We start from the raw sequence: 14040 nt of genomic DNA, 5'->3' as shown, positions 1-14040 counted from the left end.
ACAAAACGTTTTATTTACGTAATATTGTAAGGTCTCAGAAACATGTATAAAGAGATTCGCACCTGATATTTGGAGTAATGTCAAGTTTTTGGAAGCGTATTTTTAATTTCTACGTTTAAGGAGAAATAGGAAACTGAAAAGAAAAACTGGGGTCGCAATGCCTTTTATTGTGCTACAGTGTTCTAAACATTACAATTTGCACTTACAATTTATTCAATTAAACTTGATTTGTCTGTTGTTGTCAATACAATATAAGTAACAGAAATCAATCTTTGCATAAAATAGATACATATTCATGTCTTCTAACAATACAGATAAAAAAGTTTAATACATTTAATGGAAGTAAATAATGACCTTTTTACACTTGATATACGACAAATTTCATGATATCAAATTTGAGAGTTTAAAAAGACATATTAGGAGTAATGTAAAATTATAAAATTTCACATATTTTTGAAAGTTGTGTCTTAAAATTTGAAATGGAACTAAAAAAAATGCGGGGGTTGAAGACCAAATTTTTAAATTATTGGCGAAATATTGAATTTTTGTAGAAAATTTCAATTAAATTTATTTAAACATTTTTAAGAATCGGTGTTCTATTTCCAAAAAAAAATATATCAACCAAATTAATACATTACAACATTGATTTAGTTCCAAGTCTCAACTACTTGTATCATTATAAATGAAACACTATTAAACATTTTCTTTTCTCAAAACGTTTTTGTAAAACGATATTAAAACATCTCTTCATAAAACATCACAATTACATTGATCAGCTTCCATGAAGAATTCATGTTGATGCATCCGGTTAGAATAAATCCTCAGTATCCTTTGCTTGTCGTAAGAGACGACTAGATAGGGCGGTCCTTCGGACGAGACCGCAAAAACCGAGGCCACATGTCACAGCAGGTGTGGCACAATAAAGATCCCTCCCTGATCAATGGCCATAAGCGCCAAGCATAGGCCTAAATTTTGCAGCCCTTCATCAGGAATGGAGAGATCACTATATGAGCGAAAAGACCCCCTTATGGGATGTCTTTTCTCCTGCTTTAGCCTTTTAAGAGAAATAAAAATCCCCCTCCCCCATTTAGAATCATTCTATGGGTCCGATATGCAAAACTGTACACTGTGTGCATTGTTTATTTTCAAAGTTTTAAAGAATGTTATAATTCAACTTAAATACAACGTGCAAGAACTTTATTCAAAATAACGAAACAAAATTCTATCATATTTTAGGCTTCTCCAAAATATCAGTAAATGTGAAAATGGAAAATCCCATTGTCAGCAGCTTGGCCGTTTATCAATAAATTGTGACCATTCTAAAGCAAAGTCAACACTTTTAAGATCTGTTGTTTTTGCGGTGTCGATTTCTCTGGACTTATCGTATACATTCGGAACACCCCAGTGGTTATATGGAGAGCTCCGGTAGGCGTCGTGTCACTCCAGAAATCCAAGATGGCGAGTGTCGTCCCTGTACTTTTTTTTAAAGTACACATGATACACCTTTATCAAAACCTCAAAAAAAGAGCGGATTTTGGTGGTGGATTTTATTTATATAATTTATTATTCGGACACAAATCATGCAAAACTTAAATTTATTATTCGGGAACAAATAATACAAAACTTCAATATCTGACAACCGAGCCCCTGTGGAAAAATAGAGATACATGTACCATATGCAGGTGATAATGGAATATTCCTACATAAATATGGCGAGATGACAATGGTGAAGTTGAAATCATCCCGTTTATCATAAAGGTGACCTTTTAGTTTGCCGTTAATAGCTATTAGCAATAATAAAAAAAAACTATGGGTGTACATGAGCTACATAAGGTATATAAAAAGCGACATGTGTATACATATATCTTCATCAGGAATCTTTTATCTATTAAACAAACACAGAAAACATGTTTAAGAAATGAGATGTACTTTATATTCAAAATGTCAGCCAAGTAAAAACATTCATCCAAAAAGGTTTATCTATCAATTGTGGATCTGAGACAATTGATCTTTCAAAAAAACACAAATCAATGACATTGAATTCTATGTTGTATGTATGTACTCGGTCCCATATTGTCTCCTTATCTTATCTCCGGGGCCCATAATTTTAACAAACTTGAATCTGCAATATGTCAGCAAGCTTTCATGTAAATTTACATTTTCCTGGTCCAGTACGTTTTGAGAAGAATTTTTTAAAAAGATTTTCCTTGTATATATGTATGTAAAACTTTGATCCCCTATTGTGGCCCTATCCTACCCCCGGGGGCCATGATTTTAACAAACTTGAATCTGCTCTATATCAGGAAGCTTTCATGCAGATCTAAGCTTTTCTGGCACAGTGGTTCTTGAGAAGATTTCTAAATGACCCCACCCTATTTTTGTGATTATCTCCCCTTTGAAGGGGGCATGCACCTTCATTTGAACAAACTTGAAAGCCCTTTACGCAAGGATGCATTTGGCCAAGTTTGGTTATATTTGGCCCAGTGGTGTTAAAGAAGAAGTTGAAAATGTAAAAAGTTTATAGACGGCCAGACGACGGACAACAGGCGATCAGAAAAGCTCACTTGTGTTGGAGTTTATTACTTCAACAACTTGATTGATTGTCAAAAAGTTTGCTCTTTCATGAAAATTCAGAAAAATATTGATACATAAAGTTCAAGACTATTTAAGAACCAATTCAAATATTTCTGTAACCTTACTTTGTGTTTGCATTACAGGTGCATTTTGGCCCCATTTAGGACATCTATAATGAATCATTTAAGACAAGGCATTTTATTCACTTTCCACTTATATTTTAAATGTGTTACAGTGCTTGATCCATCTTCTTAACACAGTCATGTGTTTTGTTAGCTCATCTGAGCCGAAGTGAGCTTTTCTGATGAAAACTTTCAGTGGTCTGTCGTTGGCGTTATTGTCGTCGTCGTTATAAACTTTTCAAACTTTCATCTTCTTCTCCAGAACTACTCAACCAATTTCAATCAAACATATCATCCATGGGTGAAGGGGTTTCAAGTTTATTCAAATGATGAGCCATGCACCCTTCAAAGGGGAAATAGTTACGAAAATGCAAAATAGGTTTCGGTCATTTAAGAATCTTCTCAAGAAGAACCACTGGGCCAGAAAAGTTCAAATTTAAATGAAAGCTTCCTGAAATAGTGCAGATTCAAAATTGTTCAAATCATGACGCCCTGGGGTAGGGTGGGGATACAATAGGGGATCAAAGTTTTACATGCGAATATATAGGGAAATTATTTCAAAATCTTCTCTATAACAAAAGGCTAGAAAAATTCAAATTTACATGAAAGCCTCCTGACGTAGTGAATATTCAAGTATTTAAAAATCATGGTCCACTGGGGTATGATGGGCTCACAGTAGGGGATCAAAATTTTACATGCAAGTACATAGGGAAAATGCGTATTTTATCCTTTTTCTAATTTTGCAAATTCACTTCCTAAAGTTGAGTTACATCTCGTTGACCCCTGGTTTTATTAGTTACCTCCACACATTTTCATACCTATTTCGGACATTTTCATCGTTTGATGTTTATTGTAAAGTATGTGATATTGAAATGAACATTACAAATGAGATATTGAAAATACCACCTCCCCAACTGAATTATTTTCTAATACTGTATTCTTTCTATATCTTGTTAAGATTGTCAGGCTTTCGAATCTCTGTTTTCCATCCCTGCAGAGTCTTCATCGGTTTTATTCTTGTGATGCTGAGACGTTGTAGAATTGCTTCATTGTGGTTCTGGTTGTATCATGGTGTAGAATGGAGAGGTGACAGTGGACATGAAGATGATAGGTACATGAAACATCTGTAATTGTGGAAAGAGGAAAACTGAGTTATTCCTCTTTAATATGTCCATGCAATCTCTGTATTCATTACTCTTTACATATAACAGTCGTTGCTCCTTTATTTTTCTAAGTTGATAGTTTACTATATTGCACTATGCCAGCTTTTCATTTGCAATAATCATAATGTAACAAAATGAACTTGAGATTAGAATCATTTTTTTTATTTTGCCTTGATATGTAGGGATTACACCCCCACCTTCAGATTTACTATTGTTGTTCATGAACTGCATGCACTTATACCTGACAGTATGTTTATTCGTTTTCAATACATACCGCATTTGTCTATATTTTTGTCTAATAAATTTTTTTGAATGAGTGTAGATAAGATATTTACTTAACACTTCTGTAATTTTGGAAAGAGACAAAACTGAATTGTTCCCCTTTGATTCGTCAATGCAGTAGCTTACATGCACATATCTTTAATTACAACAGAATTTGTTCCTTTCCTTTTTCGAAGTTGATATATTACAGAGTTTGACTTTTTTGTCAACACTTGTGTGTTTGTGGTCCTTTTTCAAAGTTGTATGGTGGTGTCTTCACAAAATGATAAAAATACTTCTTAGGATGGATATATTTATGTTTATTTGTGACGAATATAAGAAAGATTTGTGACATGATAATTATGATGCCAAGCATTAATCTGGCAGCTAAAATTATACACATTCTAAACTACAAATTGTACATGCATTTCTATGAATTTACACAGGAATTGTAATGTGACTTTTATAAAACATGAAAACAACAGAAACAATTTTAGATGTGCTCTCTTTATAAAAACACACACCCAAAAACCCAGCACTTATGGGAGTTTTAAGTGCATTAATACGCTCATTAAGTAACCTTTCTTATACATTAAAATTGTATGATGTATGCTTTTCATGAGTTGTTATTACAGTTTCAGTTCTTTTTGAAGTGTTTATCTGACGAAATACATTTAAGAAACTGAATTGATTAAAACAAACTTGGCAGTACCATGGTAATCTTAAATTCAGATGAGAGAGAGAGAGAGAGAGAGAGAGAGAGAGAGAGTTGCAAGCGACAAGGTTCTTGAAACAAATTAATTTCAACATATTGGTACAGTGTATTATAGTTATCTGTAAAATATTAAAGTTTGCTGTTATGATTCCGTCAACTCAATTTTGTTTTCCTGTCAAACAATGCAAGAAAGGAGTAAGTTGTATACACTGTACATGCACACGAAACCTTTGAATCGGCATAAAAAGTATACAAAGATAACAATACTTTTGGTTATGATACTTATAGAAATTTACTTTTTGAAATTTAATCCAAATACAATATTAAGAACTTGCAAGATTAAAATCTCTGTAGTATCTTCTGTCTCAAGGTGAAACCATCATTGTTATTTCCCAGGTATGCTGTATGGTGGTGGAACACTGGCACAGCTGCCTCATTGGTGGCTAGTAGGGGTATTTCATCAAGGATAGCCTTGTTGTGGAGTCGAAAACAGCATTCAATTATCTTAATACATTTTTTCTGTGCCAAATTGTAAACTTCCACCCGTCCTGTGCATACATCTTAAATTATAAAGAAAATATGCCTCATATTACATGTAATTACTACACATGTGAATTTGCACCTCCCCGAGCTTCATTTTTTAAAGATTTTGCAGAATATGTAACCATTCAGTGATTTGAAGCGAATTAATTGACCAAAATATGTGTAACTTAAATGTCTAAATCAATTTTCAACAAAGTCTTTGAAAACTTCTTTTAAATACATAAACCTGCTCTTGAGTACCCTAAAAGCTCTCGCCACTATATTTCTGGTGGAACAGTACCAAGGTTGTACCTCTGCTCCTGCTGATTTGATGGCTGATCAAAAGGTGTAAGAAGCCACTTTTTCAAAGGGTACCGAGAATCCCCCAACCATCTATCGATTCCTTCCATGATGTTTGGGAGGGATGAATTTGTGAGGACGAAAGAGTCATGCGTGGATCCAGGCCATCTCAGCACTATGTTTGTAAAGCTAAAGGAATTTCATTTTTCGTTAAATTGTTCAATATTTGTGTACCATTCATAGGCAAATAGATATGTATATAATTTTGCTACAAATTTTTGAATCTTTCAAAAAGTTCATATTTGTCTTGGTCACAATACTTGTTAAATTGTTACATTGTACATATGTATCTATGATAACATGTTATACCTGAGATTTACATCCAAAACGGCCTGCACATTGATGGCACAGAACCCCTTCCTGCAAATGAATGTGGGCTCATCACCTGCCATCCCTTGAATGGGAATCAGGGTTCCATCAATTGCTCCAATCACATTGGGGAAATTCGCAATCCTGTGAAACCCTTCCTTAATGCGGATGAGCTCTGGCACTGAAGTGGGGAAATTTATATTCCCTAGTCTCAGACATAAAGTGGAACAGACTCTGTGCACAATCCTAGATGCTGAAGATAAGGAAATCCCATGACTGTCTGCCACTTCAGATAGAAAATCTCCTTTTGCCAGAAATCATAAAGCTGTCAACACTTATATATCATAAAAACCAAGTATCAAGATTAATGGTTTTCAAGATACCATCTTAGGTGAATGTTGGCTTGACCCCCCCCTCCCCACCTTGGTTATTTTATTGGGATTGGGATTTATTGCCGACATTGAACATTGAATAGGGGGAAGTCTTGTCCACAGGCACATGTGAATATACCAGATTTGTTTTTAAAGTAGGGAACTGGAGAAGGATAGATGGGTTTCTAAATGTGAAATCTTCAGAGGCATAAATACAAGTTATTACATTAACTTTCTTTATAGATTCTAATTCATTCTCTAATTCACTTTGGTTGGGATACAATTTGATATTTATGTACATGTATTCTTCTTCTAGTATTCATCCAAAAAGGAGAATAAGTTTAATTACATAATCTATAAATGTCATAATTCTGGTAATTTTTGCACAAAATTTCAAGCAATTTTTACTCCAAGTTCCCTGACCTGTTTGAAAAAAGTGAATGGTTTTGCAAATGAATTTATCATTCTAAATAATTACCCTGTCAACATTTTACCGAAATTATAATTGCTGAATTTTAGGTCTGATCATTTCTTTGACAATTAATAAAATGTTTGACAGTCAGAGAGAGAGAGAGAGAGAGAGAGAGAGAGAGAGAGAGAGAGAGGCCAATTTTATAGATCATTAACTCTGTGTAAATATGATAGGAAGCACCCAGATTGAATGTTAGGTAGGAGACAATTCTGTTATACATCCATGCAGCAAATGACAGGCCTAATTACAATATTGTACATCTATACAACTAGCCTGGCTGTCAATATAAAATAAATGCAATGGGATTCTTATATGTGTATCATAAGTTAATTTTCTGGTACATTTTATTAAGGCTGTACTTTAGAACTTGGATTTCTTATTCTCTAAAATGGAACAGGACACCTACATCAATACAAGTTATCCCGTGGGGATCTGGGTTAGAATAGGTCCTCAGTACTCCTTGCTTGTCGTAAGAAGCGACTAAATGGGGCGGTCCTTCTGATGAGACTGCAAAAACCTAGGTCCCGTGTCACAGTAGGTGTGGCACGATAAAGATCCATCCCTGCTCAAAGGCCGTGAGCGACGAGCATAGGCCTAACTTTTGCAGACCTTTACCGGCAATGGTGACGTCTCCATATGAGTGAAAGAATTTCGAGAAGGACGTTTAACAATATTCAATCAATCAATCAATACATGTTCCAACTGACAGGGCTTTCCCATATTTTCAATGAATATTTCTGACCGCCTTCTGTTTCTCTGGTCATGTTTTGGTTTTTAATCGAATTTTTAAGCAATAAACTGTCGAATTCCATAGCATTTACTTTTTCTACGTGAACGAGTTTTCTCCTGGATGGGTGTTAAAGAAGTAGTCCGGTGACTTTGCCAAATATCAAACGGATTTGTATTCTACAGAATAAACCAGAATCCGTTAACACAATTGAAAATAAAGGTGATAGCGGGAAATTAAGTGAACAAAAAGTTCTGCAGAACAAAAATTGCAATTCCATCTCCTGTCATACTGTAAACAAATGATGGTTTTTAGTATCTCCAATGCAAAATAGTGTCACAAAGAACAATAACTCTTTATAGTGTAGTTTGGTTGATGTGTTATTTCTTATTTCTCCACAAATGTATTTATGTCCTGTTTGAAAGTCATATTGAAGTTTTTCTAGCATGTATGTTTACACTAAATGATTGGGCAAATATATACCTATTTTATTTCTCTCTAAATTACATACTTCAAACCCTTATACAGCATAAACATAAGCATTTCCATTGGGTATTTTTAAAGGATTAAATAAATATAAACAAATTTCAAAAAGCTAAAACTAGCTCAGCAAAATTGTTCTAATTGTTGTTTTTAACAACAAAAGTAGCTTTTCTAATTATTTGAAATAAAACAAACATATCTTGCCCAGCCGTTATTAGAGAATAGGTTTCCATGGCAACCGTTCTTAAGTTCAACCTCTGCATGCACATTTTGTTTTATACCTATCATATTTTTATATACCGAGTTTCATGGTCTGTGACATACCCTGAATTAAGATAGTTACACAGTAAGAGTTTTCTTCCATCCTGAGACTTTAAAAATCCCTCCAGATGTAGCAATATAATATGCAATAACGAATTACTGAAATTTCCACATCTAATATTTTCCTATGCTGACCTGAATTTAAATCGTTGAAATGTACTGCTTCATCTTTAGTGTATACAATCGAGCTGAGAAAGCAATACATGAAAAATATTCTGATGTAAAGATTATGAACAGTGATCAATCTCATAATTCCGATAAAGAATTAAAAAAAAATAAATAAAAATAGAGCAATCACGGATCCCTGAACACAAGAGAGGTGGATCAAGTGCCTATCACAATTTACACATTGAAACCATTAATCCCGTGACAAATAAATTGTCCTTGGAACTGTCATTAGCACTAAGGTTATTTTACAAGACGAATTTACCTTGCTTTTCCCACTTAAAACGAATATAATGTTGACTTGTATTTGACGCACAAAACAAACAAATGAACAAGGAATGAGAAGAGGTGTCGGTTGGAATTCACGTAAAATATGGAAAGTGAGTAGCATAAATTTAGAAGACATCTTAATGAAGTTAGATTATTTCATATTTTATCATTTTCGTATATTCAGACAAGGATGCGAAATTTCAATTTTAAAACAGTCATGTTGCATCGTGGTTTTTTTTTTCAAAGGAGAAGAGGCAAGTTGACCTCACGTTTGTCCAAATTCCTTGAAAAGCACTCAAAAACACCCACAAGATGTTCTTTTGTCAAAATCCTACATTCCCCCTAAATCGGGGAGGGGGCTTATCTTACATGTACATTGCGCCGGTCGACAGAGGATGCTTACTCCTCCTTGGCCCTTGATCCCACCTCTGGTATATCCAGGGGTCTGTGTTTGCCCAACTTTCTATTCTATATTGCTTACAGGAGTTATGAGATTGATCACTGTTCGTTATTCTCACCTTTCATGTAAAACGTGAAGATAACTAATTGTTCATGTAATATAACGGAACATCAGTGTTGTCAAGAAAAATGTGAGGAGTACCCTTTCCTCACTCCCTGTTGTACGTGTCTGTTAAGTCCTCATAGTGTATGATGAAATACAATTGTGTACAATCTTAAGATTACATATGGTTCAGATATTCTTGACAGTCCCAATGTAGTCAAAAGTATATTAAACAATCAGTATTTGTTTCGTGTGTAATTCAGGATTTATTGAATGCAAAGCTAGAATATTGTAGTAGTGTAGTGGATTTTTTCCTCTATACATTATTTAGGTTTTTGCACGTGTATGCATATTCATTTCCTTGTATATGTCAAATGCACGACTGAATTATAAATGGACAGTTGAACTAAAGTAACCTCAGCGATTAATTTTTCTCTGACAATTCCTGAACTTCAACACATGCACTTGGGAAAACGTAATTCAGAATGTTAACATGTATATATTAGTGTCATAATTTAAGGCTTACATGCACACGGAAACGACAGAAATATCTCAAAGTCAATTATGGCATGAAAATGTTCGTGTTTTATATACCTTCTCCGTTTATTATTTCTCGGATATTGATATACATATTGTACCTAATCAGGTGAAGATCAAAGTCTAGAGAAAGCAAAATTCTACATTATAAAACTCAGCTTAGAAATGGAACAGCTTCAACATTATCCTGAATAACAAGAGGCCCATTGGCCACAATAATCACCTGAGTCACCTTGGTCCTGCTATTCTTCATTGGATGCTATACCTTATATAAAACCATGACTACATTATACCCCCAAGGCGTCATGACTTAATTGAACTTGAATCCGCACAATATAGGATGCTTTACTATCAATATTATTAACACGGCCGTATTGTTTTGGAGAAGTTTTTAAAAATGATTTGTCCCTGTATTTATGTGGTAGATAAAATTTGGATCCCTGATTCAAAACACACCCTATTCCAAAGGTCCAAGATCTGGAAAATAAAATGAATTCGATCAACATAACCCGGGAATGGTATACTGCGCCTACACTTGAATGAATTTTTTAAAATGACCTACATACTCGCATGTATACGTACTACTGTGAATCCCTATTTTCGCCTCAGGGGTAATTAATTGACCAACTATTAATCCCCACTACATCGGAATGCTTGCATATTAATATGCCTAATCAAGGTCAGATCTTTAATTGATATTTTGATTTCCTATTATGGTCCATCCTACTTCCAGGGACCATGACTCAAACAAACATGAATCTGCAATATCTGAGAATAACTGCACACGGTTCAAGATCATTTTGTTCTTGAGAAGAGTTTTCAAAATATCTCCGCATATATTTCCAATTAAAACTTTGAATTCGTATTGTGGCCCAAACCTAACCATGGGGATATGACTAATCTTGGTTACTCTGCTCGTGGGAATAATATTTTCTCTTATGTAAACCTTTGATCTCCTATTGATGCCCCATCCTTACACATTAACCCCACCACCCCACAGAAGGCCATGATTCACAAACCTGAATGTGCATTACCTGAAAATGCTTAGACAATAATATATCTGACAATGCCAGTTGGCATGTTTAAACTTTTAACTTTATCCTTATCCTTTTAAAACCATAGGTCTTTGCTCTTAAAGACACACTTAGTCACCAGTTGTAAAGGGGAAAAAAGGGGAGGGTGTAGTTTTACAGCATAAAAATATTTGGTAACTTTTACGAACTGTGACCTTGACTTTTCATCTTTTGATCTCAGAATTAATAGATGTCTAAGTTATAAAGATTCATCACCTTGAGTGTCATTGCACAACTTTGAAGAAAACTAAAGTTAGCATGTGGAAAGCATTTCATGTAGTTTAATGGAAGTTGAAGATAACGAACAGTGATCAATCTCATAACTCATACAAGCAATACAAAATAGATAGTTGGACACACCAGAGGTGGGATCAGGTGCCTAGGAGGAGTAAGCATCCCCTGTTGACCGGTCACACCCGCCGTGAGCCCCATATCCCGATCAGGTAAACGGAGTTATCCGCAGTCAAAATCAATGTGCCAAGAACGGCTTAACAATCGGTATGAAACACGTCAGACAGCATTTGACCCAATGCGAGGTTGTATTGACGAACTAGATCATTATAACGACCATAGAATTTGCAAAATGCTGACTTCAATCGAGACTGTTAATGATAGAAATTAAAATTATCAATTTCTGACCTTAGTCTTGACTTCAAATCGATAGGGGTCTTCTTCAAGTCTTTGTTTTTCATTGTAAAATGTTTAAGGACTCTCGGGGATATTTTCTGAAAACGAAAATGTGATAGGCAGACAGAATGACGAACAACAGATCAACATTTGGTTGCTATGAGCTTAAAGTTTTCTCTCTCCTTTTTTTCGAGTTTGTTACATTAAGTGCTAAGTCTGGCCTGGGTAATTATTTAACTTTAGCAATGGACATGCGACGCATTCATTATTCAAGAGATAGTTTCCCATCAGGATTAAACCTCCCAAAATGTACCTGAATGAAAATCAAGAGCTTACCTCATGATGCTTTAATATTACCTCGTACGTTTACACTTGACAATTTAACTCTTAATTCTCAAATTATAGCACGGACGGACAGACTTACCCAAATTAAAAACATCCGCTTTTCGCTAAAATCCGGGAGCAATTGATAAATTGTTAGATTTTTCGTCCTTGGCTTAATTCATTTTAAGATCTGGGCGCATGCGCCAGTGATTGTTAGTGTTGAACAGTCATTGAATCAAGTCCTAACAAATGGGGTTCTATAATATGCATGCAGGGGGTCCTTTGCACTTATTTGCGTTTCTGTCAAAATACTGAAGCAATAACATGTAAAACTTATACGGTACCAATTTCGTATATTTCATTAAAGTACGTATTATGTCTGAACAATTCTCGTGCTACGATTGTAAGCACATGTTTTGAAACACGTTTTGAAACACGTGGCGTATGTTATAAAAGAAAGAGATCGCGTGGGTTTCCGTTTGTAAACATCAACCTAGTAGCCTATCTAATTATGTACAGTGATATACTAGGTTATCGGTGTACTGTACACACATGTATTCATTGTATTGATAATAAAACGAAAACAGTGATGAGGCCTGTGAACTTTGTGTTTTACACTTTTGTTCAAATTACTCGCATATTCTGGTAATTATGCTCCTCTTTCAGGGGGTGTGCTTTCTGTCCGTCTGTCTGTATGTCACACAATCTTGTGAACGCTTCTCCTACATGGCTTATCGGATATACTTGAAACTTTGTACAATGCTTCATTGCCATTTGTAGATATTAATTGTAGGTGGTACAGGGTGATCCAAATATTTTCCTAAAAGTTTTAGTGGATCTAAGAGGAGTGGATGAAGTAAAATAGCTTGTGAACACTTCTACTCTTATATGGCTTATCGGATAGACCTGAAACTTTGTACAATCCTTCATTGCTATTTGTAGATATGCATATTGTCAGGACAATAGGATCTAATTATTTTCCTAAAAGTTATAGTGGATCAAAGAGGTGTGGAGGATGTAAAATAGATTGTGAAAACTTATCCTATATGGCTTATCGGATAGACTTGCAACTTTGTACGATGATTCATTGCCATTTGTAGATGTGCATATTGTCGGGACAGGAGGATCCAATTATTTTCCATAAAGTTATAGTGGATCTAAGAAGGGTGGAGGATGTAAAATAGCTTGTGAACACTTCTGCTATATGGCTTATCGGATAGACTTGAAACTTTGAACGATACTTCATTGCCATTTGTAGATGTACATATTGTCGGGACAGGATAATCCGATTATTTTCTTAAAATTCATAGTGGATATAAGATGGGTGGAGATTTTTAAATAGCTTGAGAAGCTCCTTATCGGATAGACTTAAACTTTTGTACGATACTTCAAGGTAATTTGCAAATGCGCATATTGCAGGGACAGGCTGATTCCATTATTGTCCTTAAAGTTATAATGAACCTGGGGGTGGAGGGTGTAAAATGGTTTGTGAACACTTCTCCTATGTATCTTATAGGAGTTCATAGTGTCTATGTTCCAGCTCATGCTCTCTCCTCCATACCATGCAGTATGGGAAGAGGTTGCATTTGCACTTTAAATCTGGGGAGCTGGGGAGACATTTTTTTCTTGATTAAAACAATTTTCAAAAAACAGAGGTGGATATTTAAGATATCTTACAGCTGGAACTGATTGTAATATTCAACCGAGAGTGACCTCCTCCTGTACAAATCGTGGTACTTTGACATACATGTAGAACTACGATGCAGAAGACTGTTTCCAGCATGCTGAGTTCATCGCAATTCCTTAGGGATTTACTGGAGGCAACCCACCACCAACTGTTATTATTTACTACACAGAGGAAAGTATAATGCATACACAACTGTAAACTTCTACCAACGTTACTAGGGAAATATTTGTCCTATTTCAAGATAAGAAGGTAAAAATGGAAACTGCCTTGCAAGCTATATACAAACATACATTAAGCGACCAGAAGAATCATGATATATATAAAACACAGAAATAGCAATGAACTCTTAAATGAACATAACTGCCCCAAGTGAAGAAATATTTAATATAAAGCACAGAAAATTTCACTTTATTTGGATACCCACTTCCGCCCCTACCCGGGGTTGAACTTACGAC

The 14040-nt window shown here is 35.0% G+C and overlaps 1 pseudogene; it reads right to left on the bottom strand.

Moving 5' to 3' along the window:
• Nucleotides 1-5109: 5109 nt before the first annotated feature.
• On the bottom strand, nucleotides 5110-11556 carry LOC125660292 (putative nuclease HARBI1; annotated as a pseudogene).
• Between the last annotated feature and the right edge of the window lie 2484 nt (nucleotides 11557-14040).

Source organism: Ostrea edulis, chromosome 1 (genome assembly GCF_947568905.1).
Source record: "Ostrea edulis chromosome 1, xbOstEdul1.1, whole genome shotgun sequence".
Taxonomy (NCBI): Eukaryota; Metazoa; Mollusca; class Bivalvia; order Ostreida; family Ostreidae; genus Ostrea; species Ostrea edulis.
This window is presented reverse-complemented; position numbering and strand designations above follow the sequence as displayed.